Raw genomic sequence first — 13,771 nt, 5'->3', positions numbered from 1 at the left:
TAACAGGATTGTTGCTATAAACAAAGAAAATCCCAATGTTTGATTCACCAAAGAAGACTCAGAAGCCAGATTCAGGGGTGAAAACCTACTAGCTCAGAGAGGCAGAGAAAGCACCAGCTGACCTTGCTACTCAGCTCATTTCCCAGAATGAAGAGGCCAAAAGCTAAACGCCTCTTTTTTTCTTCTCTACACTGTCTTAAATACCCTTTCCTTAATGACCCTCCGTTCTGTTTAATCCCTGTCAGCTGGTTTCTTGTGCCACCCTTTTTTTTTTTTTTTTTTTTTTTTGAGGGGGGTTATTTTGTTTAGTTTTGTTTTTGTTTTTTGAGACAGGGTTTCTCTGCATAGCCTTGGCTGTCCTGGACTCGATTTGTAGACCAGGCTGGCCTTGAACTCACACATATCAGCCTACCTCTGCCTTCTGAGTGTTGGGATTAAAGGCGTGCGCCACCAACATCCCTCAATTCCACCTCTTGACCTAGAGTTAACTTTATTTAATCCTGTATACAGAAAGCTCTTGGATTAAAGGTGTGTGCTAGGACTGAGCCACATCATAACCACCTGTTTACAATAACAGAAAGTCCCTGGACTAAAGGTGTGTGTTAGGGCTGAGCCACACCAAACAAGAATCAGGTTTTTACTATTTACAATGGGATCAAATATCTTGCAACACAGGTTTCCACAGAATAAAGAGGATCCACTCAAACCTGGTGACTTGAGGAAAATTTAACTGAATGATGATTTATAGAGGTGGGGCAGAGAATAGGGAAGCCACAAATCCCCAACATGATTATGTTTGCTTTTCAATTAGTTATTGAATTCATGTTGCCCTGTGGATGCTGGAAGGTAAGGGCCTCACTGGCCTTCCCATAGGCCTAGACAAATGGCTTGTTGGATGGTGCACTCTCCAGTGTTTTCTGATGCTGCCTGGAATATGAGTGTGGAAATGCATCCTGGCTTAGAGTTTGATTTCCTTTTAGCCTTTCTAAGTTTTTACTGCTTTCACATTTTAATTATTATAACACTCCAATAAATCTTGATATGTGATAGGACAGTGTGCTCCCTCTAGTTTCTATTTCCAAGTGATGGTGGCTACTCTCAATCCTTTACATTCCCACATGAATTTTAAAACCAGTGTGCCAGGTTTGAACAAAATGTCTTGCTTGGATTTCAGTTAGAGTTGGCCACGTGGGGTTGAAGGCTAGAGTTCAAGGAGCCAGGTTTAGGGCAGTTTTATTACCAGGTGTTTGCCTATTTTCATGGAAAAAGAAAAGAAAAGCTCCTCTGCTTTGTGATGTAAATATAACGAAGATCTACTACTGGTTTATTTCAAGACTAGCTTTCTCTGTCCCCCAGGTTGATGGGAACTCATGAGCTTTCCTGTCTTAACTTTCACTGCAGGGTGCCTAGGCTTACAGCATCTATCATCACACCTCACCTTAATTTGAACCATATAAAAGTGTTCAGCTGGGCTGGAGAGATGACTCAGCAGTTAAGAACACTGTCTGTTCTTCCTAGAGGTCCTGAATTCAATTTCCAGCAACCACATGGTTGCTCACAGCCATCTATACCGGAATCCGATGACCTCTTTTGGCATGTAGGTATACATGCAGATAGAGCACTCATGTACATAAAATAAATAAATAAATCTTGTTTTTAAAGTGTTCAGTTAATGGTATTAGGTACATTCACCTTGTGAAACACAAGATCGCTCTTAAGATACAGAGCTTAAACAAAACAAAACAAAACAAACAAACAAACAAAAAAAAAACAAGGGCCCCATCTCTCAGTGTGAGGATAAGTAAGCCAGATCAGAGCTCCTCTTCCATTGTCCTAATTAGATCACGTGTCAAAGCCTGGACCAATGACTATGGCCAAGAACTGGAATAATGCTGCTTTTTAGATCTGGCTGCATCGTTCAGCCAAAGCCTGAGAAAGCATCTGCCTTCCTAAACTACAAACACTATAGACTCTATAGTAGAGAGCCGTGGTTCTCAACCTTCCTAATGACGCGATCTTTTAGTACAGTTCTTGTGGCGACCGCCCCCCCACCATAAAATTATTTCAAGGCTACTTCATAACTGTAATTTTGCTACCGTTATGAATTGTAATGTAAATATCGGTGTTTTCCGATGGTCTTATAATGACCTCTGTGAAAAGGCCGTTTGACCCCCAAAGGGATTCAGCACACAGGTTGAGAACCTCTGTTATAGAGGGAGAGGACACCCCAGAGGAAAACCACGTGCTTGAAGAGCAAAGAAGAGATCCTCTACAGCTTCTTGGGGGTAATAATTGGTGACCTCACATGCTCCCCTCCCCCACCAGGGAGCTTAATATATGCGCTTAACATGGTATTTTCCAAAAAGGTAAACACTCACAACATGTAGATATTCCGAGGGAAGTGAAACTACAAGCCAGCTCTTTAGTCACAAACACATTTTGGGTGTTCAGTAGCCACACTTGGCTAGTAACTATCTTATGGAGCCATGTAGACTGTTAACATTTTCATTATGAAAGTGAGCCAGAAGATTTGAAAACAATACCTGACATGTTTTAAGGGCTGCAAAGTATTCCCTTGAAGGAGTTGCCATCAATTGCAGCGAGATGGCTTAGCTGGTAAAGGTGTTTGCTGCCAAGGCTGACAACGTGAGTTCGATGCCTGGGATCCACATGGTCGAAAGAGAAGGAAGAAGATTCCTGCAGCTTTTGACCTTCACATCTGAGCCTCCCCCCACCCCCGTCACCCCCTTCTATGTACATGTACTCTCCCCCACAAATGCTGTAAAGGCTGAACTATTTAGCTAAATAACTCTAAGTGTCTGAGAAAAATCTCCATTCTCATGAGCATTAAGTCCTACTTAAAAACATTGCTGGGCTGGAGAGATGGCTCAGCAGTTAAGCATACTGACTGCTCCTCAGGAGGTCCTGAGTTCAATTCCCAGCAACCACATGGTGGTTCACAGCCATCTATAATGTGATCTGATGCCCTCTGGACTGCAGATGTACATGTAGGTAGAGCACTATATACATAATAAATAAATAAACCTTAAAAAAATAAAGACACATTGCCAATTAGATAAGCAAAAACAAATTCAAACTGTTTTAACAAGTATTAGTTAAGTTAAAAATGCAAGGTAATTTGTTACCTATCTGAAAGATGTGGACATTCAGGTAGCCATGGATCTTTTTCACAGAAAGTAACAACAAATTGTGGGGAAGAAGAGCGCTGAGCAGCGGCTAGAGCAGCGTGGGACAGAATGCAAACACTAGAAGTGGCGGGCTGGGAGCGTGAAGCGAAGAGGATGTGCACTGCGGCAGGTGCTGCGGGTTGGCAGGTGCTGCCGGTTGGCGAGGAAGGAAAAGAAGCCGGCCTTGGCTTAGTGGTCCTAGATGAGCCCCCGCGGGGCCTCTCTGCGGCGGACCGAAGCCGGCAGGGGGCGCGCGTACGCGGCGAATGCCTGTGATTGTGGCGATGAAGGCGGCTCAGGCTCAGCTGCCTCCCGCCTCCCTCAGGGCGTTTGTGAGCTGGCTTTGGTAGCACCGTAGTGGTACTAGGTGGGTCCTGCTGCTGTCATTTAGCTCCCCAGCAACCGCCTTAGGCTGCTGCCGGGCAGTTTGCTGGTTGATTTGTCCTCTCTTCGGGAGATCTTGCAGCCACTAGAGCCTGATTTAAGTGGTCTGAGGTGAGCGGCGGGACAGCACATAACTTATCAAATATTTTTCTTTGACTAAACACTAAGTGAATATGGGTACTTACACATTTCTAATAAATCTTTATACTTAAATGTTTTTCAAGCCGGGCATGGTGGCGCACGCCTTTAATCCCAGCACTCGGGAGGCAGAGCCAGGAGGATCACTTTGAGTTCGAGGCCAGCCTGGTCTACAAAGCGAGTCTGAGACAGCCAAGGTAACACATAGAAACTCTGTCTTGAAAAAACAAAACAAACAAACAACAAAGCAATAGTTTTCCAACTTGTATGAAAAATTCTGCTGCTTTTTAAAATGTGCTTTAAATTTATGTATAGATTCTCTATGATCCAGTCTGAATTTTGACACATAGGCTATTTCAATAATCAGAATAGCCTTCCCTTTTTCCCAAATCCTTTACACTTCCGCTTTATGTTCCCGCATTTACCCACACCCATCCTTAACGTCCCGTAACTGCTATATGCTTTCTGCCCTGTAGTTTTACTTTCTCAAAATGTTCCCTAAAAGAAATGCTAACCTGTACAACCTTTTGACTCTGGCTGGTTCAGTTAGTGCATTGGAACTTCGTCCATGTTTTTCACCAATTGTTTATTCCTTTTTGAGTAGTATTCCATTGTATGTGTGGATATATCTAAGTTCATTCGTTCACTAACTGAAGGGCATTTGGGCAGTTATGAGTAAATATAGTTCACAGTGAAATGTATCCTTTGATAAAAAAAACAAACAAACAAAGAATGGGGGGAGAGGACTGAGTATACCTTAATCAAATGAAAGCTATATATGACCCACAATCAACACACTGCTCAATGGAGAAACACTTGATAAAATAAGGGACAAAGTGAGGCTGTCCACTCTCTACTCCTATTTAAAATAGTGTCTGAAGTTCAAGACATAGCACCATGGAAAGAGAAGGAAATAAAAAAGATCCAGGTAGGAAGCAAAGTGTCCCTGTCAGTTGGTGATACAACACTGCACATAAGAAACCCTACAAATACCCCTACCCAGATCTAGCCAATGGTCAGAACATTCTCTACAGTTGAGTGGAGAGTGGGATATGACCTTCTCACGTACTCTGGTGCCTCACATTTGACCATGTCCCCTGGAGGGGGAGACCTAGTGGCACTCAGAGGAAGGACAGCAGGTTATCAAGAAGAGACTTGATACCCTATGAGAATATACAGGGGGAGGTAATCCCCCTCAGGAACAGTCATAGGGGAGGGGAATAAGGGGAAAGGGGGAGGGAGGGAAGAATGGGAGGATACAAGGGATGGGATAACCATTGAGATGTAACAAGAATAAATTAAAAAAAAAAAAAAAGAAAAGAAACCCTACAAATGCCATCAGAAAACTAGAGCTCTTCATTCCTGTTCCTGATGCAACTTGGTATGCTGGGATGGGTTGGGGGAGGAGACTGGGAGAGGGATGGGGGAAGTGGGTAGGCATGGGGCACCAAGAGGATAGGAGGGAGGGGGCTATGCACAGATGTAAAGTGAATATGTAAATTTAATGAATTTAATAAATTAAAAAACCTAAAGTTCATATATACGTTCACAGCAAAGTGGCAGTATGTAAGATTAACATATAAAAGCCCAGTCATTCTATAAACCAATGGCACACTGAGAGAAATCAGGGATTTGACAACAGCTTTTAAAGAATAGGCTCAAAGAAAACATTGCAAAATGGAAAGGCCAATGGATTAGAATTAATATTGTGAAAGGGACTGACTATCCTACTCAGAGTAAGCTACACAGCCAATGCGAAGCCAATCAAAATGCTCATGACATTCTTCACAGACACTGAAACTTTATCTTACCATTGATATAGAAGTAGAAAAGACACGAGAGATCCAGAGCAACCCTTGGCAAAGTCATGTGGTGTCTCAGTTACTGTTCTGGTAGGGTCTAGAGGAAGCCTCACAAACCACTCAGACACCAATCTCAGGTAGATATGGATGGTTTATTGAATACACATCCCACAACTAATCATGATTAGGTAGGTATACAGAGTGGATCCAGGAGTCAAACTGTGACATTGTTTGCTTCTCAGAGTTATATTATAAAGGCAAAAACCTCACACAAGGGGCGAGTTGGGGGCGGGGGCGGGGGCGGGCAGTGGAACAGGGTAGGCAGCTCTGACTCAAGTTCTTTTTGTTAATTAGACAAATCAGTTCTAGCTGATATTCAACTTGATTGGTCCTAAGTGGAATTTATCATTAGGACCAGCTGCTCTTATGGTTGGGGAATTTCCAGGAGTAGCGAGGCCACAGAGTATGCTGAACATAAGTAGTTTTTAGTCACTGAACTGCCATGAACTCAGCTCCACTGCACTGCCTCTCAACTCACTGACTCAACCAAACTGCCTAAACACAACTCAGAGATCTGCTTGCCTCTGTCTCCTGGGATTAAAGACATGTCTGTATTCTAGCCAATGTAGCCAGGATGCTGGATTAAAATATCTTTACAACTGGGGGCATGCTGACAGTTTCAGAGAGCTAGTCCATGACTACTGTGGCAGGTGACATAGCAACAGGCAGGCAGGCATGGCACTGGAGCATTAGTTGAGAGCTTACATCTGAGCCATAAGCAGGAGGCAGAGAGAGACTGGGGCTGACGTGCCTCCTCCAACAAGGTTACACCTCCTAATCCTTCCTAAACAATTCCACTAACTAGGAACCAAACATTCCAATTTATGAGTCTGTGGGAGCTGTTCTAATTCAAACCACCTTTCCTGGTTTCAAGTTATATTGCAGAGCCACATTAGTAACAACAGCATGGTGCCAGGTGGTAGTGGCACATACCTTTAATCCCAGCATCCAGGAAGCAGAAGCAAGAGCATCTCTGAATTCAAGACCAGCTAGATCTACGAAGGAAGTTCTAGGACAGCCTGATCTACGGAGGAAGTTCTAGGACAGCCTGGTCTACGGAGGAAGTTCTAGGACAGCCAGGGCTATACAGAGAAACTTTGTCTTGAAAAACCAACCCATACAAAAAATAAAACAAAACAAAAATCAGCATGGTACTGGCATCAAAGTGCATGTAAATCAATGAAAGAGAAAACACAGACATACATCACAGTATTACAGCTACTTAATTTTTTACAAAGATGCCAAAAATACATGTTAGAGAAAAGACAGCATCTTCAACAAATGCTGCTAGGAAAGCTGGATGTCTATTTGCAGAAGACCAAACCCTTAGTTCTCGCCCCGCAAAAAACCCAGCTCCAAATTGACTGAAGAACTCCATGCAAAATCTGAAACTACTAGAAGGAAAGTAAGTAGTATGTACAAGATATAGGCATAGATAAGGACTTTCCTCAGTGGGACTCTGGTTGTTAAGGAAATATAGCCAATGACCGACTAATGGAAACTCATGAAAGTACAAAAGTTTTTGCACAGCAAAGGAAATGGCCGATCAAATGAAGAGGTAACCTACAGGCTATGAGATGGGAGCAAGTCTTTGCTCGCTATATATCCAACAAGATTAATCAAGAGCACAAATAACTCAAGAAACAAAACATCAAGAAAGCAAGTAACACAATAAAAAAATAAGTCATAGATCTGAACAGAGAAGAGACTTCTGAAAATAAATATTAATGGCTGTTAAACATTTTTAAAAGTTCAACATCAGTAGATGTATGAACATTTTCAGAATCCAAAATGGCCAAAAGTTATTGTAAATTAATTTGTTTTTCCTTTTCATGCTGTCAATAATATCAAATGTGCTATGCACCCAGGTTACCATTTTAGATGGACGTAATTGACTTTTAAAATCCACTGTTACAATGCACACTGTATATAAAAACTTTATATATAACAAATATTTAAGAAAAAAGTTCAATTAGTCATTAGGGAAATTAAAATTAAAGCTACTCTAAGATTCCACCTCACCCCAGTCAGAATGGCTGTCAAAAAGAAACCAAAAGACAGCAAAGGAAAGTGAGGGTGTAGAGAAAAGGAACAACTGCTCATCGATGGTGAGAGGATCGACTGTTGCAGCCTCCGGAAAGATCAGTGTGGAGCTTCTTCAGAAAGCTGGACGGCGAAATTTCCAAACCTGCCAGCGGTAGCCGTCTTGAGCATCTGCCCTACAGGACCTACACCCTTCCACAGGGATCGGTGACCATACATGCTCATTGCTGCTGTATTGACGATAGCCAGGAAATGGCATCCGCCATCAACAGATGAATGGGTCATGAAAATGTTACCTAACTACACACACACACACACACACACACACACACACACACACACACACACACACACACACAGTGGAATTCTACTTATCTGTAAAGAAAAGTTGAATTATGAAAATCGAAGGTAAATGAATGGAACTGGAAAACTGTATTGAGTGAACTAACCCAGACCCAGAGGTACAAATGTCAAATGTTCTCTCTCATTTGTGGATCCTAGCCTGAACTGTATCTAATTTGGGGTACCTGTAGAAGCCAGGAACTAGAAACAGACCACTGAAAGGGGATGCCATAAGAAAGGGGTCTTACAACATAGGTAATGAATGTGCAAGTAGAAAGGGATGAAAAGGTTTAAGCAGGGAAGAGAGTGAGAAGAAGGGGGACATAGGGAGGGCTAATAAAAATAAAGTATGCATGAAGAAAAAGTTATATGGAAACATATTTTGTATGCCAATTTAAAACATATGTTAAAAAGGTATGATACATGACTTGGCTGGATACTGCTGTTCCTAGAAGCTATTGATTATTAAACATAAATGCTAGTGCCAGGTGTGTTATCTCCCTTTGAGTTGTTGGGAAGGAGGCCCTGAAGGCTCTCCAAACAATACAGGCTTTCGTCATGCCTCCTGGCTGTCCACCAGAACCTAATGGTAAGATCCTGTTAGTGATGACAATACAACGTTGGTTGCAAGATAGAGAGAAACCAAGCTGGTTGTTTCCTTCTTGCTGGTTTGCTTTCATAATGCTGACAGATTCTAAGCAGGTTGCAGGGGTAGAAAAACATCAATAGACATTTCCAGCTGTGAACTATATGATTATAATACCAATCCACTGGTGGCAATGACTGTTAAAGGTGCAGCAAACCACTCTGGTTGAATATAAGGCCTGTTCTGCAGGAAGGACTCTGTCCCTAGTACTATAAATCCAGTTAAAAATTCATGGCTGGGAAGGTCATAGACTCTCAGGAAGAGTAAGTTGCTACTGTTGTTCACCTAAGTTGACATGGTGTCAAAGTGCCTTCTAAGCATCTATGTTTATATCAGTGATAGCTAATCATGGTTGCCAAGCTGACATACCCAGCAAGAGGAATCTCAGTTGAAGAACTGCTACCCTCAATCGAAGTCATCTGTGGGCAGGTGTGTGGGGCATTTTCTTGGCTGCTGATGTAGAGGGCCCCAGCTTACTGTGAGTAGTACCATCCCTAGGCAGGTAGGCTATATATAATACAGTTAGATGAACAAGCCAGTAAGCAACATTCCTACAGAGTCTATGTTTCAGTTCCTGCAAGCTGAAGTAAACCTTCTTCTCTCCAGGTTGCTTTTGGTCAGCGTTTTATCACAACAGAGAAGCAACTTAGAACAGTATACATAGACAGATACTCCTCTCAGCCTTAGAGAAGTGTTTCTTCACAATAAACAGTAGCAAACGAGGAGATTCTTGGCTGCCCAAGGTGCTGAGAAAAAGAGACAACTGAGTACTCAGCCCTAAATTGGACTTTTATACCACCACCTTTAAGTCTCAGGGAGCAGCACAATAAAGGCAGAAAGAATGTAAAAGCTGGGACAACGGTAGCAAAGTACGATCTGGGCATGGATGGCACAGCACTGCACGCACAAGGCCTGTACACGGTGAAATCTTTCAGCAGCCAGGCATGGACTGGGGAAGAAGGCAGGGGTCCAAGCCTTCCCTGCTGAGCTACTTACTGAATACTGAAGGGTTCTAGGGGACGGGGGTCATTATCTTCAGATGTGAACTCACTGGTGAGCCCACAGGCTTACACACAGTATCATTCAGACTAAAAAGTTAACTGAAGAGAGGAAAATGACATATAAAAATTATCTGCAACCTGTAGTACAATTTTATGGCTAATCCACCTCTGAAAATAGAACACACTGGCCTACTGGGTTAGGACAACTACAGAATCAAGCAATGCTATAGAACACACTAATCAAGTTTGCTGCTCATTTGTGACATTAAAACTCCCCTAATCAGACATGTGGTATTATTGCTTTCTATAAAACCAAAGACAATATAAATAAGGCATTAGGACCAGACATAAATATAGCATACATTTAACAAGTTCAACCACTGACATCTAGAACTTGTTACATTGAGTGTATGTGTGCTTGCATGGCAGCCAGTGGTCTAATTTATCAGTATAAAGTACTAACTAGATCTGAGACTTAAGACTCAGAAACTATTCATAGTCCATCCCTAGTAGTCCCAGAGAATGAATGATGTGCAGAGAGCGAGCGTGTGGAGTCATCAGCAGTGCTGAGACACCAGGACTGATGCAAGGAGCTCAGCAACAGCACTTGGAGGGCAGCTGACTTGTGCTAGATCCAGCCTTAATGAAGACTTTAAAAAACAACTTGACACATGTTTATACATTACAGAAGAAATGGTTTAAGTAATTGATCCAAGTACAAAATACATTTTATTTATTCAAATCATGTTGATTTTCAGTATATTTTGAAGTACACACAAAATTGTATCAAAGCTGTATTTTAATTTCATCACATTCCACACTAAATTCTTTACTATTTTCCAAAAATAACTTTTTATAAAGCTTACTATACTGTCTAATATAGTGCAGATTGCCAATCTCTATTTTTATGTGTTTCAAAAATTAGAAGAGCTTATAAGCATATCGTACAAAACTAAGTGGTATATTACACACCAAACATGAGTACAGATTCTGTACAGTGTATGTAACAGCATATACATACTACATGAGACTACACGCCTTGTTAAGTCATATTTTAAGAAATCTTTCATGGAAAAAACTCTGCATTACAAAGCTTGCTGGCCTGAGTACCAGCTGTGCCCTTGTCATGGATTTCGTTCAGAGGGCGTTAGTTGTCCATTTAGCTTCATCAGCAGCTTTACCACAAGAGCAGCCTACAACATAAAACATATGTTAACACTAAATACAAAGCACATGAAATGTTTAAAAGACATACAGAGTACTGGGCATTTTTATACCTATTTGAAAGGTAACTTTATCAGGAAGAAAGCGTATGTCAAGAAATTGGGCATATCTGACACATCTGCAAACCCACAAACTCAGTTCTAGACCTGTGGGTGTAAAACATTTTCATTTAAGAAGTCCCTTTGTCTAGCTCCAGCTCCATGGGTTTGGAGAACCTTTCCCTGGTCCAGTTAAGTAGCTCACCCAGCAGCTTCACTTGGCCTAGTTCAGGTCTCACCTTTGCCACATGGCCCATCTAAGGAGAGCCAGATCATCACATCAGACCAGCGCAGGGAGTCCACATACCTAGGTCAACTGTCAGAACAACACGTCTCCCGTCAAACCCAAGTGCTCTGTAACGACAACTCCCTAGATGAGCCTCAGCACGGAAGACTCTAGAGAACAATGATAACCTTTACTAAGAGTTCAAGGAATGTAAAGAAGACACCAGCAAACACTTAAATTCTAAGAGGGTAACAATAAATGCTGAGTGGTGGCCAAAAAAACACACACAGCTGAAAGAAACAACAAATTCAGGATTTGAAAACTGACACTGAATAAAGAGACAGAAACACTGATGAAAACACAAGCTGAAATGAAGATGTAATTGAAAAACTCAATATGCCAATTAGAAAACACACAGAAAATCTGACAAGTAGAATCTGTCAAGCAGATGATAGACACCTGGGCTAGAACACAAAGGATCCAGACTAAATAAACAAAGATGAAAAATCTTAATAAGCACAGGAAAGGAGCACATGGGAAATGCGGGGCACTAGCAAGAATTACAGCATAGCAGAGGGAGGATACTCGGGCACTCACAGCATAGACCAGACCTTTAACAAGGTGATAGAAGAAAACTTGTCCAAACTGAGAGTATTTCTATAGAGACAAAAGAAGTACACAGAACACCAAATAGAGAAGACCAGAAAAGAAACACCCAAAAGCTATCATAGATAAAACACTGAGTATACATAACAAATAAAAAATATTGAAAGATGTAAGAGAAAATACTGCACCCCCTAACAAGTCACATATATAGAAAAACTCATCAGAATAACAGCTGATTTCTCAATGGAAACTCTGAAAGCCATAAGAGCCTACAGCAATGCACTCCAAGTTGTAAAGACCACAATAGCAAAACTAGACTACCAACCAGCAAAACTGTCTGTTGAAGGACAAAAACTTTCCATGATCCAAACAGCTTAAAATATTCATATCCAGAAAAAAAAAAAAAAAAAACCAACCAAACAAACAAACAAAAAAACTAAACAGAATCCTAGGCAGAATGCTTCAATCTAAAGAGGGGAATGAGCATAGCCGAAATACCCTGGGGGTTGGGGGTGGGGGGAATAAAAGACAACTATGAACACAAACCAGGAAACAAGATCAATGACTGCAATCTACACACACCTTTCAATAATACCTCTAAAATGGCCTCAACTTACCAATCAAAAGAAACAGATGAGCTGAACGGATTAAGAAACAAAATCCATCTACATGTTGTTTGGAAGAAATACAATGTTAGAGTAAAAGAACAGAAAAAGTATTCCAAGCAAATGAGATTAAAAAAAAAAAAAAAAAAAGCAAGCAGGTGTTGCTATCCTAATATCCGACAAAATAAACTTCAAAATAACTATATACAATGCTTATAGTGTATGCGCGCGTGCACACACACGCACACGCGCGCGCACAGCCCTCCTCATAAGAACCATAGACTAATGAGAAAACTCCTTCGAATGGTTTAACAGGACGTCTGGGTGACTCTCAAAACCAACATCGATTATTGATGTAGCCCCTGGTTGTCTCTCTGGGTTGAGGCTGAAGGTATGCCCTACTGATGAAGACACCACACACTCAGGACACAGGAATTGGAGAATTTGCGCTGGATCTGACTGGAAAGCATCTTTACTGTGGTCCAGCTTTCTTGGTTTCAGAAAATACTATGCAAGCTGCCAAGGGAAGGAAGCAATTAAGCAGTCCTATGCAGAGCCAACCCCCATGAGCCATGACAATTACCATCGTGGAAGATATGCATAATGGAGCAGTAAGTGGCAATCATCAACTGTCTAATAGGACTTAAAGCCCAAGAGGGAAATCAACTGGTGAAATCCTGGACTTTAGAGAACAATCTAGCACCACTTTGCTAGACCAGCATGATACCTTCCTACATTCTGCATCTTGTCCTTATACCACAGATAGTGAAACTACTAACCCTCGTCAAAGAAGCCTCTCTTCACAGCACACGGAGACATCACAGAAAGCCACAACTGGACAGAATGCAGAGAGCAATGGGTCATGGGGAACCCAGTGCTAAAGGATACATCTATACCATGGCTCCTGAATCTATGGCTCAGGGAACACTGCAGCAGAGGCTGGAAAGACTGTAAGAGCCAGAACACCAGACTCTTAAAACCCACTGTGAAATAATCTCTCCTAGAAATAGCTGCAAAAGTAAGACCTGAACAATGGCAAGCATTCTCAGTGGACATGTCACTATGGAAGAGAGAAATTTTAGAGGGTCCCACTCTTAGACCAAGAACTACAGCAACCAATGACTGCTCAGAGAAGAATTAGCCTTTGCCAGGACTAAGCTTCTTTTCTGGTTGTTCAATGTAGGGTGGTTAACCCAGAAACAATAAACACAACAACAAAAATGGCCTTGGCAGGTTGTATTTATATATTTGTGTACACATGTGCACATGTGTGCATGCACATATACACATGCATGTAACAATAATAATCAAAGAAAAAGAGGCGATTAACTTGGTAGAGTGGTGGGAGGACCTGGAGGGAGGGTATCTGGGAGAGGTTGTAGGAGGGAAAGGGAAAAGGGAAAGTGATGTAATTTTATTTCAATGAAAAATATATTTAAAAAAAGAAACTGGGTACAGAGGAAGAATT

This window comes from Acomys russatus, chromosome 10 (assembly GCF_903995435.1).
Source record: "Acomys russatus chromosome 10, mAcoRus1.1, whole genome shotgun sequence".
Taxonomy (NCBI): domain Eukaryota; kingdom Metazoa; phylum Chordata; class Mammalia; order Rodentia; family Muridae; genus Acomys; species Acomys russatus.
The sequence above is the reverse complement of the archived record's forward strand: the minus strand, read 5'-3'. Positions refer to the sequence as shown.